At 42.5% G+C, this 18,259-nt stretch overlaps 1 protein-coding gene and 1 long non-coding RNA gene across 3 annotated transcripts in view; one reads left to right on the top strand and one right to left on the bottom strand.

The window, feature by feature from the left end:
• The window catches only part of LOC306667408 (cadherin-related family member 3-like), a 637,878-nt gene that overhangs the window by 220,286 nt on the left and 399,333 nt on the right, over positions 1-18,259 (top strand). The window lies entirely within an intron of this gene.
• Positions 464-15,908, bottom strand: LOC306667911. The gene is made up of 3 exons (XR_013765676.1): positions 15,702-15,908; positions 5,984-6,096; positions 464-701 (listed from the first exon to the last, which is right to left on the bottom strand). It is a non-coding gene; the product is annotated as an uncharacterized lncRNA (long non-coding RNA).

Consider the following 18,259-nt stretch of genomic DNA (forward strand, 5'->3'; position numbering starts at 1 on the left):
CCAAGACAGAGTGAATCAGTCTTTTTTCTGTTGTTGTTTTTTTCAGAGTACAAAGTATTCTTCAGAATAAATTAAGGGATACAAATACTTTCTTCTCAAGGCAGCTCTCACATTTGAGGCAGGTCAGCGTGGTGGGCAAGAGCACAGGTGCTGCAGGGAGGCCATCTTGTTTCTTTGTTCTTCTAATTATTGAGTGATTGACCCTGGCTTAATTTCTTCATTCCTCAGGGTCTCCTTTCCTTTCTTCCTTCCTTCCTGCCTACCTATCTTTTCTGTCTTCCTTTCTTTTTAATTTAAAAAATATGGGGTACTAAATAGTGTGACTTCATAGGCTTGGCATGAGGGGTAACAGGTTTCTGGACAAAAACAGAACACTTAGGAAATCCCTTTTTATTATTTATTTATTGCTATATAACAAATTGCCATTTATTGTCATCATCTGTTGTCTTTGCCATTTCTGGACTTCAGAAGCAGCTTAGCTGCTGGAGAATTTTCATAATGTTGCAGTTGGTTCTCTGCTGGTGCTGAGTCAGCTGGAGGCTCACCTGGACTGGAGGCTCCATCTCCAAGGCAGCTCTCACGTGGCTGGTGAGCTGGCCCCTCTGTTGGTAGGAAGCCTCGGTTCACCTTTGCAGGGTGGTCTCAGTAGGGTGGTGGGGCACCTCACACCATGGCAACCAACTGCCTGTAGAGTCAGAGATCTAAGAGGCCAAGGTGGAATGGCAATGCCTTTTATGACCTAAGTTTGGGAGTCACACACTGTCTCTTCTCCTTTATCCCTCTTCTGTTCAGTGTGGGAGGGGACTCCTGGAGGGCATGATGTGAGGAGGTGGCCATCAGTGGGGGTCACTTTGGAGGCTGGCTACTACAGCCTACAAGGAGGTACTGTGTCCTATTATGTGACTGACTTTTGGTAAAGGACACTTTAATAAAGAATATTGTAAAATTCTGCAGACTCAGCATTGTTTTCTAGAAGGAGAGTTTTGTAATAGAACTCCATTGCTATAAATCACCTATCAGATGCTTTGGTTTGGGCTTTTAAAAAATTTTTTTTTTATTTTTACAGATTGCATTTTGATTCATTGTACACAAATGGGGTACAACTTTTTGTTTCTGTGGTTGTACGTGATGCAGATTTACAACATTCGTGTAAACATACGTGTACATAGGTAATGATGTATGTCTCATTCCACCATTTTTCATACCCCTCCCTCTCCCCCCCTCATTTCCCTCTACATAATCCAAAGTTCCTCCCTTTTTCTCTTACCTTCACTCCCACCCCAATTATGTATCATCATCTACTTATCAGAGAAAACATTTGGCCTTTGGTTTTTTGGGATCGGCTTATTTCACTTAGCATAATATTCTCCAACTCCATCCATTTACCAGCAAATACCATAATTTTATTCTTCTTTATGGCTGAATAATATTCCATTGTGTATCTATACCACAGTTTCTTTATCCATTCATCTGTTGAAGGGCATCTAGGTTGGTTCCACAATCTAGCTATTGTGAATTGAGCTACTATGAATATTGGTGTGACTGCCTCACTGTAGTATCCTGATTTTTAAGTCCTTTGGGTATAAACTGAGGAGTGGGCTTTCTTGAAGAAGAACCTGAAACAAAGTCTTGGGTACCAGGAGTTTATTTGGAAGTAGGCGGGAGGGATTAGGGATGCTGAGGCAGGGAAGGAAGAAGAGCCAGTATGGGGGTTGCTGCTCCAGCCACTGTGGACTTGATTCCTCTGGGACCTCTTTAGAGGGCCACCAGGCCACCCAGCATTATCCTCCAGATGTGTGGGAGACCTGCACACACTGGCTCCCAATGCCAGGGTTTAGTTGGGCAGTTACCCTCCCTCACGTACAGGTGGGAAAGGCACAATTCTCAGGGTCGCCACAGGGAGTGTTTCACGGACAGCTCAGGTAGCTACCACAGGTGTGTACTGGGGGGAAGCAGACTCATTTACTCTGAGATCATCTAGAGAGCTCCTTTTTCTTTCTGCCACATTGTCTGAAATTCCCCCACAAGGTACTAAATCCTGTGTTTCATTGTTGCCCTCGCTTCCAGGTCAACTCTGCCAGAAATAATATGTGGAGTCACTAATACTTTAGTATGAACAATCTTTCAAATGGAGTTTTTTTTTTTTTTTTTTTTTAATTGTTTGTTCTTGGGCTGGGGAGATAGCTCAGTTGGTAGAGTGCTTGCCTTGCAAGCACAAGGCCTTGGGTTCAATCCCCAGCACTGCAAAAAAACAAAAAAAAAAAAAAATATATATATATATAAATAAATAAAAATTGTTCCTTTTAGGTATACCTGACAGTAGAGTGCATTTTGACATATCATACATACGTGAAGTATAGCTTCCCCTTATTGCGGTTGTACATGATGTGGAGTTTCACTGGTCGAGTATTCATACATGAACATAGGAGAGTTATTCTACTCTTCCCCATTCCATACCCCACACCAGATATGAGGCACCAGAGACCACACACACACACACACACACACACACACACACACACACACACACACACACACACACACGCAAACCTTCGGTTGTGCTGATGGCGCCTCCTGCTGGAGAGGGAAGGAAACCGGCATCCAGGCGGCGGTGAAATGGCAAGTGACAAACGTACTTCCAATGAAGTATCTACTTGGAGTCACTTTTCCCTATGACCTGAAGTTTTTGAAGGGGGATTGTATCTTTCTGGGAGGTTTGAGAACTGAAGCAAACCTTGTCTAAGTGGCTGGCCTATCTGAGCGGAGAAAGGGAGCAAGGGGTCCCCAGGGTTCTCCGCAGGTGATCCTGAGCCCGCTGCATCAGAATCCCGAGGTGCTGCTCCTCCTCCCCCGGCCGCTGCAGACCTGCCGACCCAGAACGTCGAAGCCAGGAATCGGCAAATCAGCAACTTTGACAAGTATTTCTGGTGACTTTCGTGAAGACTAGAGTTCGAGAACCCCTGGCTCAAGGATAACCACAGCGAGCCGCAGGACACGAAGATCACAGCGGGGAGCCGAGCTCTAACCCGCATCAAGGTGCGTCTTCTCCTCAGAACTCCAGACGCCAGCCTCCACTTCTAACCCTGTCCTGGAAATTCCAAACTCAACCCGTCCCCCGCCAAATGCCTTGTCACCTGGTCACTGCTGACTTCTCCAGCGGCCTTCCCCCCATGGCGAAAGACCACTCCGTGCTTTTGGCTTGCCCAGACCAGGCACACCTGCCTTCTCTCCATTCCCCTTTCTTTATCTCTCCCCATATTTATCCAATTATCTCTGCTTCGAAACAGAGCCCGAGTCATCTCAACGCAGTTCTCCACTCTCGGCTGTCCTAGCGGCCAGGACCTTCACGCTCCTTTCTACAATGCCTCCTATCGGTCTCCCTGCCTCTGCCCTGGCACTCTCTCCCTCTACAACCGCTGCAAGGCTACCCTCAGCAGTCAGAGGGACTGTCTGCTCAAAGTTATCCATCAACTCCCAATCTCTCTTCAACTAGACACCCCAAAGTCCTTAGAGTGCCTTGATCGGGACCCTAGCTATTCCTTATCTTCTCCAACTTTCTCCAGTATTTCCTCTGCCCGAGCTACACTGGCCTCCCTGCTATCCTGGAGCACACTGAGCATGACCCTGCCCCAGGACCTTTGCACTGAGTGTTCTTCCTGGACCACTCTTCCCTGCGATGTCTGAATGGCTCTCTTCCTCATCTCCTTTATTTAAATGTTACCTTCTCAGTGGCCCACACTATTTAAAATTGCAGCCTTTCACATTCTGCATTCCCTTTCCCTCTCTCAATTTTTTTTCATAGCACTTAGCATAATCTAATGTGCTATATAATTTATTCATTTATTATGTTTATTTCCTATCTCTTCCCAATAGAAGGTAAGCTCTGCATAGGCAGAAAATTTTGTTCGTTTTATTCACTGCTGTATCTCAGGATCTAGAACTATGTGTAGCACATGAGGGATCCTCTGTAAATGTCTGCTAAGGGAGTGACCGTAGCCTGGCACGTGCTTTCGCAAAATGATTCCTCATAGACAATTTGCCATATCTAGATAAAAAAAATATCCTACTGGCCTAGATCACCCACAGGAACACACAAATCATTTCAAAATAGCTAGCAGGACACTTATCCAGTGTGTACTGTGGTTCTAGAAGCTATCTCAAGCATTTTTACCAGCATTATAATTTTATTCCATGAGTCAACCCTGCGATGGGGGTCAACTTTTATCCTTATTTCACGACTGGGAAAGTTGAGGCTCAGACAAGTTGAGAACTTGCTCAAGGATATAGCTAGTAAGCCATGAAATGAGAATTTGAACCTAAACCGGGAGAGTCCAAGCTTTTGTGTTTAGCCTGTAAGTACACAGCTGCCTCACAGTGTAGACCGTCTTCATGGTGCCTAGCCTCTGTGGCATGCCTCTTTAAGGTTCCCAGCTTCATACACTTTTGAAGATTTGTTTTGATTATACTAACTTTACTTTGTTACTTATTTAGCTAAGTGTTTCTGTTGCATTTGTAGGACATGTGCTACTGTTCCCTTGCCCTTCTTAGATCCACAAGTTCTAAAATCTAAGCTGGGAACCTTAGCTTTGCCAGTTCCTAAGGCTGCTCAAAGGAGTCCTGTAACTTCAAAGACTCCGGCTTGCTCCTGTTGGACTTTTTAGATCTCGCTAGGGGCCCTCTGAGGGCATTCATCACAGGCTGCCTTATTGTATTTTTTCTACTGAATTCAAGGCAACAGGTTTCTTAAGCATCCCAAGAAAATAGGCTGCTATAGGTTCTGCAGACAGGAAATGAAGGATGCCTGGTTCTTGCCCCCAAAGGCTCTTGGTGGAGCCAGAGAGAATAACGGGGACCCTGTGGAACCACAAGGAGCGGAGACACTCCTCCCCCGCACAGGAACCAAGCCTGGCTGAACCAGGGCGTGAGCTTGTCTGGTGCAGGGGTAGGGGACAGCTTGTCCTCGGGAGGAGAAACTGAGACAGGCTTGAGGAAGTGCAGGGCTGGGGAGGCAGCGGGAGGGAAAGGCCATCCCAGCAGCAAAGACAGCCTGAGCCGCATGCAGGGTGCAGTGACCTGGGGTGTGTTGGGGGCACCCCGTGAACTTGGTGTGGAGTAGGCAGTGCCGAGTGAAAGGTGGGAGGGAAGCTGTGCAGAGCTGGGGGTGCAGGCGTGAGGAGTCTGTGACCCTTGTGGAGGGTTTTGAAGTGGGGGTGCATGACCTGTTTGAGACTATGGTTCTGCAATAGTGTGGGGTGGGTGGGAATCATGACCCACAGTGAGCGTGAATCCCCGTTTCAGAGGAAACCCCTGCCCAGGGAAGAGCATTTCTCTATTTTTTTTTTTTTAACTTAAAAATGAAGGGAGCTGGGGAGATAGCTCAGTTGGTAAAGTGCTTGCCTTGTAAGCACAAGGCCCTGGGTTCGATCCCCAGCACCCCCCCCCCCCAAAAAAAATTAAGTTTTATGGTGCATGTTAATTTTACAGAATGTTGGGTTTCGGTGTGGCACCCTCCTTCCATCTACTCCCCCCATATCCCCTTCTTCCACCCTGTTGGTCTCCTTTCTACTTTCGTGATGCCCCTGCTCCCCAGCCACTGGCTTCCACAGATGAGAGAAGCATAGGCTACTTCTCTTTCGAAGTCTGGCTTCCTTCACTTAGCATGATGGTCTCCAGTTCCCTCCATTTTCCTGCAAATGCTATAGATTCATTCTTCTTTATGGCCGAATAAAACTGCATTGTTATATACACCTCAGTTTTCTTCATTCACTCATCTGTGGATGGACACATGGGCTGATTCCATAGCCTGGCTATTTTAAGTTGCACTGAGATAAACAAGGCTTTGCATATACTCTAAACTATGATGACTTTGATTCTTTGGGGTAAGTACCAAGGAGTGGAATAGTTGCTGGATCATATGGTAGTGCTAGCTTTAATTTTTTGAGGACTCTCCATATTGGTTTCTGTTGTGGCCGGATTAATTTACCTTCTCATCAATGATGTATGCGGATTTCCTTTTCTCCTCATCTTCACCAGTATTTATTTTTACTTGTGTTCTTCATGATTGTCATTCCCAGGCAGACTATTTCTTACTGTGCCCTGAAGGGCTGGGTTTAGAGCAGACACTCAGCGAATACATACTGAATAAGGATATGTTTACCTCCATCCAACTCATTATTTCTGTAGGTTTTTCTTTTTTTATTTATTTATTTATTTATTTATTTTTTTTTTTTATTGTAAACAAATGGGATACATGTTGTTTCTCTGTTTGTACATGGCGTAAAGGCATACCGTTTGTGTAATCATAAATTTACATAGAGCAATGTTGTTTGATTCATTCTGTTATTTTTTTCCCTTCCCCCCACCCCTCCCACCCCTCTTTACCCTCTATACAGTAGTTCCTTCCTCCATACTTGCCCCCCTCCCTAACCCTAACTCTAACCCTTCCCTCCCCCCCATTATGTGTCAACCTCCACTTATTAGCGATATCATTCGTCCTTTGGCTTTTTGAGATTGGCTTATCTCACTTAGCATGATATTCTCCAATTTCATCCATTTGCCTGCAAATGTCATAATTTTATCATTCTTTATGGCTGAGTAATATTCCATAGTATATATATACCACAGTTTCTTTATTCACTCATCAATTGAAGGGCATCTAGGTTGGTTCCACAGTCTGGCTATTGTGAATTGAGCAGCTATGAACATTGATGTGGCTGTATTTCTGTAGTATGCAGATTTTAAGTCCTTTGGGTATAGGCCAAGGAGTGGGATAGCTGGGTCAAATGGTGGTTCCATTCCAAGTTTTCTAAGGAATCTCCACACTGCTTTCCATAGTGGCTGCACTAATTTGCAGCCCCACCAGCAGTGTATGAGTGTACCTTTCTCCCCACATCCTCGCCAACACCTGTTGTTGCTCGTATTCTTGATAATCGCCATTCTAATTGGGGTGAGATGGAATCTTAGGGTGGTTTTGATTTGCATTTCTCTTATTACTAGAGATGTTGAACATTTTTCCATATGTTTGTTGATTGCTTGTAGATCTTCTTCTGTGAAGTGTCTATTCATTTCCTTAGCCCATTTGTTGACTGGACTGTTTGAATTCTTGGAGTAGAGTTTTTTGAGTTCTTTATAGATTCTGGAGATTAGTGCTCTATCTGAAGTATGAGTGGCAAAGATATTCTCCCACTCTGTAGGCTCTTTCTTCGCATTGCTGATAGTTTCCTTTGCTGAGAGAAAGCTTTTTAGTTTGAATCTATCCCAGTGGTTGATTCTAGCTTTTATTTCTTGTGCTATGGGAGTCCTGTTAAGGAAGTCTGGTCCTAGACCAACAAGGTGCAGATTTGGACCTACTTTTTCTTCTATAATCTGCAGGGTCTCTGGTCTGATTCCGAGGCCCTTAATCCATTTTGAGTTTAGTTTCGTGCATGGTGAGAGATATGGGTTTAGTTTCATTCTGTTGCATATGGATTTCCAATTCTCCCAGCACCATTTGTTGAAGAGGCTATCTTTTCTCCATTGCATATTTTTGGCCCCTTTGTCTAGTATGAGAAAATTGTATTTATTTGGGTTTGTGTCCGTGTCCTCTATTCTGTACCATTGATCTACCTTTCTATTTTGGTACCAATACCATGCCGTTTTTGTTACTATTGCTTTGTAGTAGAGTTGAAGATCTGGTATTGCAATACCCCCTGTTTCACTCTTCCTGCTAAGGATTGCTTTAGCTATTCTGGGTTTCTTATTCTTCCAGATGAATTTCATGATTGCCTGCTCTATTTCTGTAAGGTACGTCATTGGGATTTTAATTGGAATTGCATTGAATTTGTATAGCACTTTAGGTAGTATGGCCATTTTGACAATATTAATTCTTCCTATCCAAGAACATGGAAGATCTTTCCATCTTCTAAGGTGTTCTTTAATTTCTTTCTTTAGTGTTGTATAGTTCTCATTGCAGAGGTCTTTCACCTCTTTTGTGAGATTGATTCCCAAGTATTTTATTTTTTTCGAGGCTATTGTGAATGGGGTAGTTTTCCTAATTTCTCTTTCTGAAGATTCATCACTTATGTATAAAAATGCGTTGGATTTATGGGCATTGATCTTGTAACCTGCTACTTTACTGAAATCACTTATGAGTTCTAAGAGTTTTCTGGTGGAATTTCCAGGTTCCTCTAAATATATAATCATGTCCTCAGCGAACAGGGATAGTTTGAGTTCTTCTTTTCCAATTCGTATCCCTTTAATTTCTTTGGTTTGTCTAATTGCTCTGGCCAGAGTCTCAAGAATGATGTTGAATAGAAGTGGTGAAAGAGGGCATCCCTGCCTTGTTCCAGTTTTCAGGGGGAATGCTTTCAGTTTTTCACCATTTAGAATGATATTAGCCATGGGCTTAGCATAAATGGCCTTTACAATATTAAGGAATGTTCCCACTATCCCTATTTTTTCTAGTGTTTTGAGCATGAAGGGGTGCTGTATTTTATCAAATGCTTTTTCTGCATCTATTGAAATAATCATGTGATTCTTGACTTTAAGTCTATTAATATGGTGAATTACGTTTATTGATTTCCTGATGTTGAACCAACCTTGCATCCCTGGGATGAAACCCACTTGATCATGGTGCACTATCTTTTTAATATGTTTTTGTATGCGATTTGCTAAAATTTTGTTGAGAATTTTTGCGTCGATGTTCATTAAGGATATGGGTCTGAAATTTTCTTTCCTTGATGAGTCTCTGTCTGGTTTAGGTATCAGTGTGATATTGGCTTCATAGAATGAGTTTGGGAGGGTTCCCTCCTCTTCTATTTTATGGAATACTTTGAGAAGTATTGGAATGAGCTCTTCCTTCAAGGTTTTGTAGAACTCGGCTGAGAACCCATCTGGTCCCGGACTTTTCTTTGTTGGTAGGCTTTTGATGACTTCTTCTATTTCAGTACTTGAAATTGGTCTATTTAAATTGTTTATGTCCTCCTCATTCAGTTTAGGCAATTCATATGTCTCTAGAAACCTGTTGATGTCTTCGAAATTTTCTATTTTGTTGGAGTATAGATTTTCAAAATAGTTTCTAATTATGTTTTGTATTTCCATCCTGTCTGTTGTGATATTTCCTTGTTCATTCCGAATTTTAGTGATTTGGGTTTTCTCTCGTCTTCTCTTTGTTAGTGTGGCTAAAGGTTTATCAATTTTGTTTATTTTTTCGAAGAACCAACTATTTATTTTGTCAATTTTTTGTATTGTTTCTTTTGTTTCAATTTCATTGATTTCAGCTCTGAGTTTAACTATTTCCTGTCTTCTACTACTTTTGGTGCTGTTCTGTTCTTCTTTTTCTAAGGCTTTGAGCTGTAGTGTTAGGTTGTTTATTTGTTGAGTTTTACTTCTTTTATTAAATGCGCTCCATGAAATAAATTTCCCTCTAAGTACTGCTTTCATAGTGTCCCAGAGATTTTGATATGATGTTTCTTTGTTCTCATTTACCTCTAAGAATTTTTTAATTTCCTTCCTAATATCTTCTGTTATCTATTCATCATATAATAGCATATTGTTTAATCTCCAGATGTTGGAATAGTTTCTGTGTTTTACTCTTTCATTTATTTCTAACTTCAATCCATTATGATCTGATAGAATACATGCTAGTGTCTCTATCTTCTTGTATTTGCTAACATTAGCTTTGTGGCATAATATATGGTCTATTTTAGAGAAGGATCCATGTGCTGCTGAGAAGAAAGTGTATTCACTCTTGGTTGGATGGAATATTCTATAAATGTCCGTTAAGTCTAAATTATTGATTGTGTTGTTGAGATCTATGGTTTCTTTGCTCAATTTTTGTCTGGAAGACCTGTCCAGTGGTGAGAGCGGCGTGTTAAAATCACCTAGTATTATTGTGTTGTGGTCTATTTGGTTTCTGAAATTGAGAAGGATTTGTTTGACATACATGGATGAGCCACTGTTTGGGGCATAGATGTTTATGATTGTTATATCTTGCTGATTTATGCTTCCCTTAAGCAGTATGAAATGACCTTCTTTATCCCTTCTGACTAACTTTGGCTTGAAGTCCACATTATCGGAAATGAGGATGGATACTCCAGCTTTTTTGCTGAGTCCATGTGCATGGTATGTTTTTCCCCATCCTTTCACCTTTAATCTATGGGTATCTTTTTCTATGAGGTGAGTCTCTTGCAGGCAACATATTGTTGGATCTTTCTTTTTAATCCAGTCTGCCAGTCTATGTCTTTTGATTGATGAATTCAGGCCATTAACATTCAGGGTTATTATAGAGAAATGATTTGGTTTCCCGGTCATTTGGTTCATTTTTAAAATTTTGTTTATTTATTTGTTTGACACAACTTGTTTCCTCCTTTATTTGACAATTCCTTTAGGATAATTCCTCCCTTTGCTGATTTGCTTCTTTGTTTTTCATCTCTTCCTCATGGAATATTTTGTTGAGAATGTTCTGTAATGCTGGCTTTCTTTTTGTAAATTCTTTTAGCTTTTGTTTATCATGGAAGGATTTTATTTCATCGTCAAATTTGAAGGTAAGTTTTGCTGGGTATAAGATTCTTGGTTGGCATCCATTTTCTTTCAGGGCTTGAAAAATGTTGTTCCAGGCCCTTCTAGCTTTTAGGGTCTGGATTGAAAAATCTGCTGATATGCGTATTGGTTTCCCCCTGAATGTAATTTGGTTCTTTTCTCTCACAGCCTTTAAAATTCTGTCTTTATTTTGTATGTTAGGTATTTTCATTATAATGTGCCTTGGTGTGGGTCTGTTGTAATTTTGTGTATTTGGAGTCCTGTAAGCCTCTTGAACTTGATTTTCCATTTCATTCTTCAGATTTGGGAAATTTTCTGATATTATTTCATTGAATAGGTTGTTCATTCCTTTGGCTTGTTTCTCTAGGCCTTCCTCAATCCCAATAATTCTTAAATTTGGCCTTTTCATGATATCCCATAGTTCTTGTAGATTCTGTTCATGATTTCTTACCATCTTCTCTGTTTGTTCAGCTTTGTTTTCAAGGTTAAATATTTTGTCTTCCATGTCTGAGGTTCTGTCTTCCAGGTGTTCTATCCTATTGGATATGCTTTCTATGGAGTTCTTAATTTGGTTTATTGTTTCCTTCATGTCAAGGATTTCTGTTTGGTTTTTTTTCAATATCTCTAACTCTTTATTGAAATGATCTTTTGCTTCCTGTATTTGCTCTTTTAACTGTCGATTGGTGCGATCAATCAATGCTTGCATTTGCTCTTTCATCTCATCATTCAATGCTTGCATTTGCTCTTTCATCTCCTCGTTTGCTTCTCTGATCATTTTAATTATGTACATTCTGAACTCCTTTTCTGTCATTTCTTCTGCCATGCTGTCATTGGGTTTTATTGATGTAACATCTAGATTTGTTTGCAGCATTTTCTTTCCTTGTTTTCTCATGTTGTTCAGATATCAGTGGACCGCTGAGATATTGCAGATTTCCTCTGTTGATTTACAATGACCCTGAAGATTTCTATATATATCCCCTCTTAACCTTCAGTAGGCTGAAGTCTTGGAGGAGGTTGATAATGCGGTGCTCCACAAGGAAGCTGCCTCTCTAGGAGTGGTGGCCTTCAGGTGGGGTATATTCCCTGCTAGTGGGCAGAGGTGCCTCCACTTGTTGACCAATGGTCATCCAAAGGGGACCTAGGCTGTGGGCTGAGGCAAGGCCTGTTTGGGCCTGAGTCTCTGGTTTTACCGTCCTTTTGGGAAACCTCACCCAGCAGGGAAGACTCACCCGGTGGGGAGGTCTCGCTGGTCAGTTTCCTCCTAGAGGTTCCCCTCAATTTACAGCTACTGCCTGGGCTGGGCTGCCTTCCTCTGCAAAGTTTCCAGGGGCCCGGCCCTACCTCCTGGGCCTGGGAGCCTCACCCTTCGCAGATGAATCTCCTTAGGCTGCCCCTCCTCAGAGAATTTGCCCATAGGCCTGGAACCTTCGCTCCGCCCTAAGCCTGTCTCTGTGCGGCTCTTCCACCCAGAAGCCTCCTAGATCCTGGGACCCTGTTCTGCACCTAATCGCCTGGCTGCGTGGCCCCTCCTCTGAGCAGCCACCTGTGGCCCCGAACAATCGCTCTGAGTCCCAGAGACCCGCCACAGGCCTCTTCCTCCAGACAGCCGCCCAGTATGCCGGTGCGGTCACTAGGAGTCCAAGAAACTCACTTCGTGCCTCCTCCTCCCACCAACTACCCGTAGCCCGGGGCAATCAATCACTCCGAGTCGAAGTGACCCTGCCCGTTCCTCCTCCTTCTCCAGATAACCCCCCGGGTGTTCAGGAGCAGTCCCTCTGAGTGGCTCTGAATCCACGTGACCCGCTGCACGGGTCCTCTGGGCAACCGCCCGGAGCTCTGGTGTGGTCTCTCAAGACCAAGCGTCCCACCACGCTTCTCCTCCAGGCAGCCCCCCTGTGTTCAGGAGCTGTCACTTTAAGACCAAACAACTCACCACTCGCCTTCTCCTCTGAGCAGCCGCCTGGAGCGCTAATGCAGTCACTGCGAGTCCAAAGGACCCGCCGCGCTCCTTCTCCTCCTTCTCCTACTCCTCCGGGCAGGCCCCGGGGTTCAGAAGTGGTCAGAGTCCAAACAGCTCGCCACGCAGCCCCTTCTCTGGCAACCGCCTGTAGTTCCCGTATAGTCACCCGAATCCAAGCGGCCGCTCCTCTTCCTCCTCGTCCTCAGGGCAGGCCCCGGGGTTCAGAAGCGTCGTTCTGATTCCAAACAGCTCGCCGGCGGCTTCTCCTCTGGCAACCGCCTGCAGCTCTGGCGCAGTCTCTCCGAATCCACGTGGCCACGCTCCTCTCCTCCTCCTCAGGGCAGGCCCCGGTGTCCTGAGTCCACACAGCTCTCCTCGCCACTCCTCCCCCAGGCAGCCGCCGGAGTCCCAGTGGCTGCTCCGAGTTCCAGCGCTGTGCCGAGCGGCCTCCTCTATGGCGCTCCAGCGGGGGGAGGGGCGTCTCGCCGGCAGTTCTACTTCACAAAGTTTCCTGCGTTCCGGGACCCCCGTCCCATCCGGGATGCCCCCCCAGGGGGTGAGAGTCACCCGGCTACTTTGAGTTGGTCCCAAGCGTCTCAATATCTCCTCTCTTGAATACTGAGTTCTGGAGCAACACGTAATGCAGCCACCCTCTAGGCCGCCATCTTGAAAACCCCGGTTTTTCTTTTTTTGAGGGAGATTTTTCTTTGAAGTAGAACATTTGGGGCTAGGAGAAGACTCCAGAAAAGTTCTCTGATCTCCCACTGACTCAGTGTTGGCTGGCAATTGTGGGCCACGTGCTTCAGTTTCTTTGCACAGTGATTCATTCACTATAAGATTAAAAAATAATCCTCTTATTCCTCTTTCAAGAAGTTTTTTACAAAGTGTTTACTGCTCTGGGCATCTTCCTGGTTAGGAGAAACACATTTGGTACAGGACTAATAATAGGAATTGGTACAGGACTGTAGGACTAGAATCATTCAAGGTCAGAATGGTCAGGTATTTAGGTGATAAAGGCTACTTACTGCCCATAGAAGCAAAAGGGATATCACAAAACAGAGAGATTTTCTTGAATCCTGGGTCTTTTACTTTTTTCAGTCATAGTCAATTTATAAATTCAAATAGAACCTGGGTGTGGTGGCACACTCTTATAATCCCAGAGGCTTGGGGGCTGAGCCAGGAAGATGGCAAGTTTAAATCTAGCCTCAGCAACTTAGTGAGGCCCTGTCTCTAATGAAAAATAAGAAGGGTTGGGGATGTGGCTCAGTGGATTAAGCAACCCTAGGTTCAATCTCTGGTACCAAAAAAAAAAAAAAAAAAAAAAAAAAAAAAAAAAAAAAAAAAATCAAATAGAAAAGATGTATAGTCTTTAAAAAATAATGAAAACAAAAAACTAGAAAAATAATCTACCATTAACAATTTGGAGGAATGGAAATAATTATGAATTTTCTTTTGCTTGCCTTAGTTACAATCTGTTTTTAGTAGAAATTTGAACAATGCATGTTTCATTCTGTTGATATGTTAATGGACTTATCTTCAGAGAAACTAAATGAGAGAGAGAGAGAGACAGGGAGCGAAGAAGGGAGAGAAAAGCCCTGAGGCGTTTTGCTATTTTTCTGCATTGGTAATTAATTGGTAATTAAGAAATAGAACTAAAATTAGCAAGAAGCAAATATTATCCACCAAGTGCAAAACATATTCCCTGGCCAAAAAGACTTGACCTGGCACTTAGCCCCAAGTCGAGTTCAGTTCTCCGTATGGTGAAAACTGATCTATGTTTCAGTTCTGTTGATACCATTTTCCCAAAGTCCACAGGCTAAAGAACCGGTGATGACCGGTGATTGTGGTTGGAACTGTCATATCTAGCCTCAATTCAAGAGTCTTAATCATTTTAAACTTATTCAGAATTAAGAATTCACTCTAGTCAATAGAGAAACTATAGGTCTACATTATGCTCTACATACATTTATTCTATTGAGTCCTTATTTTTCCTGGGAAAACGATGAACTCTTACATTTTTGTATTGTTTCATAATTGAAAAGGTGCCTTTCATCCATTAACCCATGGCAGACTTCCTCCTTGGTGAAGAAATCCAAGCTTCTGATATTTTCCTGAAGTCTCTTGGCTAGCACCTTACAGAATAATTTCCAGTATCTTTATATACTAACTCTTAGATCAGGATTTGCTCCCCAAAATGTTTCAATTATAAAACCTGCAGCAAAGCTGCAAATCTTCGTAGGGAAACCAATTATGTTCTAATTTCTTTTTTTTTAAATTTATTTTTATTGTAAACAAATGGGATACATGTTGTTTCTGTTTATACATGGAGTAACAGCATACCATTTGCGTAATCATACATTTACATAGGGTAATAATGTTTGATTCATTCTGTTATTTTTTCCTTCCCCCCACCCCTCCCACCCCTCTTTTCCCTCTATACACTCCTTCCTTCCTCCATTCTTGCCCTCCCCCACCCCCCATTATCTGTCATCATCCGCTTATCAGTGAGATCATTCGTCCTTTGGATTTTTGAGATTGGCTTATCTCACTTAGCATGATATTCTCCAACTTCATCCATTTGCCTGAAAATGCCATCCAATTGTGTTCTAATTTCTAAATACTTGATTCAAGTAGAAATTAATAGTACAAATTGAAATAAAAAGGCAGTTAACATTTATTGAACACTTACTATGTGCTAGGCATTAAGAAGTGCATGTGTTACCCTTTTAAATTTTCCTGATGACCCTAAGAGATGGAACATTATGTTCACTTCCAATTATATAGATGAGAAAAGAACTTTTACGAGTTAACAAAAAGATTAAAGATTATGGAGCTAGTGACTAGCAAAACTGTGTTCAACCCAAGTTGGTTAGGTAACCTAGATAAGGGATTACCACTCTTTTGACTCTCGAGGAGAGTCTAGCAGAGGTTGTTTTTGCCTGACACAGAGCAGCAATAAGCGTTTATTGGGTGCTTCCTCTGTGCAGACTTAGAGATGTCTGTTGTACATTCATTTTCTGTTCCTCCTTATAGCAGCCCTGTGAAGGAGGAACAATTATTGCTCCTTTCCATAGACAGGGTCCTCATAATCATCATTCCTGTGCCCACTAAAGATGTTAGTCATACAAAAATGTGAAGTGTCTTGCCCAAGTCGGCAGGATTATTAAGTGGCACATCGGGGATGTGAACCCAAATAACAGTTCTCCCAGAATTGGGCACTTACCATCAATCAGATGTGCCAGGTCTTCCCTAGTTTTGTTTTGGTGAGTCTTGGAAGGTGTGGGATGGTTCAGGATGCCGGGCCTCCTTGTCAAAGGAGCAATGTCAAGCCTTTCTGGGCAAGCAAGTAACGCGCAAATTTTTCCTACAAGGAAAGGAAGAATTTAATAGGAACTTCCTATGAGCACTTTGTCACGGGGAGAGTCTGCCTGGAAACCTACATTATTGGAGCTTGAGCAATACACTGGATCAAAGATTTTTCACTCTAAGGCAGGGGTTTGCACAAGTCAGAAGTTTGTTTACTCCCATGAGTCTGAAAAAAGACCAAGGTTAGGTTAAATAGCTATTAATAACAGTTGACGTTGAGAAAGAGAAAAAGCAAATGGGACTGGCATTGCCTTAGTCTCTTGAATAGATATCCAGCTAATACTTGCTACTGGTTTATTTTATATTATTATTATTATTATTGGCTTTGTGTGCACCAAATGAAATCAGTCATATCCTTGGCTTGTAACACATTGTCTACATTGGTCCTTGCTCCTTGTTTATGCTGATTATTGTTCTAAGTAATTTTATTGTAAAGCATAATTGAGAACACACTCCTGGGTACTCCGGCTTGATGGTAAGTGGAGTCTTTACCCACATTCTGGACATAAAACCTAGCAGGAGTGGTTCCTATACCCAGAATATGGTGGCACATGATCCTGCCAAGGACAGGAGGCTAAGTCTTCAAGGCAGAGTCAGTGATGGGTTTGGTGAGAACATAGTATTCACGACATCCTATCCAAGTTCCCAGGAGATAAACAACTGATCCTTTTCCAGGAAAACCGAGGCCGTGTTTCCAGTGCCTGAGGACCTTCACAGTCATCATTACTCTATCAACTGAAGAAGCTGCTCCCATTCTCGCCCCTTCTCCTTGGCAGGGCCGGCTGGGGTGAGGGCAGCAGGGCTGCCTCTGAGGGGACACTTGGGAATTGCACCTTGCCCATGGCCTGGGGGGAAATCCTGCCACAGCCTGGAGGCTTAGTCATAGGGAGGAGCTCAGATTGCCTTGGAGAACATTCTCTTCCCAAACCAAGTCTGGCAAAAGCTTTCTGACTTATCTCTTTTTCCTCCTCACAACTTCTTTTTTCTGCTTCTATGGAAAACATTTGTCTCAACCTCCCTATTCTTTGTCAAAGTGAGTTTAAGTCTGAAACCAAACAAGACTGGGCACCTGGGGTTCCCAGTGGTTAAGGTCACTGTGAAGACCCTGCCTCTATCAAGGGCACCTGTATTATTTAAAAAAAAAAAAAAATCTAATTTGGTAAGAGTGTGAGCTCTGCAGTCACATCGACAGTTTTAAGTCCCAACTCCAACATTCACTAGCACATTTTAAAACCTTAGACAACATATTTAACTTTGCTGAATTTTAGTCTTTAGCTATGAGCTACTAGTAACTACCTCATAAAGTTATTGTGAGGATTAGTTCAGATGTTGCTGCACAGCCCCTAGTGTGGCACTTGGCACTTGGTGGGAGTGCACCTTCACAGTGAATGTTAGTTACTGATGTTATTGTGAAACATGTCTTAATATACTTATACTTTTATTTTCCTGGTGTGGATGTCCTGAAGTAGGATTTCTAGGTTCAAGAGTATGTGTGTGTTATGTACTTTAATATATGCTAACAGATTTTTCTCACAAGAGTTTGTAGTGCTTCACAGTCTACTGTCAGGGTACAAGTGTAGCCATCTTCCTCACCACTGTGGAGGGTAAGGATCATTCCAGTATTAGCCAGTGTGATGGGCAGAAATTGTTTCCCATCATTTTATTTGCCTTTTCTTGGCATCTAAGGTGATTGAGCATGTATACATAGATAAGTGACCATTTTCAGATTCTCTGTCTTAAAAAGCCAAGCCTGTTTATAGCCTTTATCAATGGGATTTTGTAAATATTGCTATTTTTAATAAATATTACTAATTTATAAGAGCTCTCTATGAATTAAGGATATCATCTATGTTCTCTCATTCTAATTCTTCCCTTTCTGTTGTGATCTTTGGCTGTATTATCATTTGCATCTTCCATATAGATGGATGTAACTGCTTTTTCCTTTATGTTTTCTGGGCGTCCTGTTATTTATCAAACACTTTGAGAGCTAAGTATTTGCTAGACACAGTGCTGGAGACGAGGTGAACTGATCATGTCTCAATTCCCTGTGGGACCAGAATCGCTTGTGAAACTTTCCAACACTGTTTTCTTGGACCCAGTCACAGAATATCTAGAAGTGGGGTTTAGACTTATGTACTTGGAAAAAGTGAGTCTCATTTTGGAAAAAAATAAGTTCTCTTTAAAAGAAATTCTTAGCTGGACAACACATTGATAATCGTCAGAGCTTGGCTGCGGCACAGGATTCTCTGTACTATTTCTATTGTTCTCCCCACTTTTATATGTTTGAGAATTGCCAGAATCAGTTGAAAAATCAAAGTTCCTGAGAGCATGAAGAGCAAATCAGGTTTGCTTCCGTAGGCAGAGCTGGCTAAGAAGCAGAGGTGTCGTTAAATCCATGTGCAAGGTGCACGCCTC

Source organism: Sciurus vulgaris (assembly GCF_902686455.1).
Source record: "Sciurus vulgaris genome assembly, chromosome: 8".
In the NCBI taxonomy this organism is placed as follows: Eukaryota; Metazoa; Chordata; class Mammalia; order Rodentia; family Sciuridae; genus Sciurus; species Sciurus vulgaris.